At 32.5% G+C, this 1,281-nt stretch overlaps 1 pseudogene; it reads left to right on the forward strand.

The window, feature by feature from the left end:
* The first annotated feature begins 395 nt into the window (after window positions 1-395).
* LOC141562031 (small ribosomal subunit protein uS15-like) lies at window positions 396-853 on the forward strand (annotated as a pseudogene).
* Window positions 854-1,281: the final 428 nt, after the last annotated feature.

Consider the following 1,281-nt stretch of genomic DNA (forward strand, 5'->3'; position numbering starts at 1 on the left):
CAACAAACATTTTTCATACATATAAATATTCAAGAAATTGGAAAATATTGATTATTTATGCCTATGTTGAACTGATATATATATATATATATATATACATATATATGTATAATATATATGTATATTGATATATGATGATAAAAATGACAGTGTGATCCAAATTAATGTATTTATGCAGTACCATATTAGTCAAAATTCCACAGAATTGTTTTGTGAATATTGAAAAAATAATAACAATAATTATGTGGAATAATAAAAGATCATGAATATCAAGGGAATCAATGAAAAAAAAATAATAAAGTAATAAGTCACCACAGTACCAGATTTCACACTGTGTTAGAAAATAGTAATCATTAAAAAAAATCTGGCTCTTTTATTTTCTGATCTTTGCTGTCATGGATTGCAAGGACACTCCTGGCAAGGGCCAGTCCCAGTTGGCTTTGCCATATCACTACAGTTAGCCCATGTGGCTGAAACTCACCTCAAAGGATGTGAAGGAGCAGCTATACAAGCTAAGGAAGAAAAGCCTGATATCATCCATGATTGATGTTATTCCAAGGGATTCTCATGTGTGTATTGCACAAGTATGCTATGTAACTGGCAACAAAATTTTGAGAATTCTCAACTATAAGAGACTTTCCCTGATCTTCCTGAAAATCTTTATCACTTAATCAAGAAAACTGTTGCTTTTTGAAAAGACCTTGAGAAAAACAGAAAGCATAAGCTTTATAAATATGATCTAATTCTTAATGAGAATCAAATTTATAGGCTGGATCAATACTACAGAACCAAGAGAGTGATCCCACCAAATGGGAAATATGAATTATATACAGCATCTGCTCTGGTGACATAAATTTTGTTTTATGTACAGTGGCAAGAAACTGGGAACTGAGTGGATGCTCATCAGTTGGAGAATGGCTGAATAAGTTATGGTACATGAATGTTACTGAATAGTATTGTTCTATAAGAAATATGAGCAAAATGGACTGTCACAAACATTTTTATACATCTGGGTCCCTTTGCCTTTTTTATGGATACAAGCCCATTAGAGACACTGCTAGATCAAAGGGTATGCACAGTTTAATAGCCTTTTGTGCATAGTTCCGAATTGCTCTCCAGAATGGTTGAATCAGTTCACAGCTGTATCAACAATGTATTAGTACCAACAGTTTTTCCACATCTCCAACATTAGTCATTATATTTTCCTCTCATTTTAACTAATCTGAGAGGTGTGTAGTAGTACCTCAGAGTTTTCTTAAATTTGCATTTCTGATTCCTAGT

This window comes from Sminthopsis crassicaudata, chromosome 3 (assembly GCF_048593235.1).
Source record: "Sminthopsis crassicaudata isolate SCR6 chromosome 3, ASM4859323v1, whole genome shotgun sequence".
Classification (NCBI taxonomy): domain Eukaryota; kingdom Metazoa; phylum Chordata; class Mammalia; order Dasyuromorphia; family Dasyuridae; genus Sminthopsis; species Sminthopsis crassicaudata.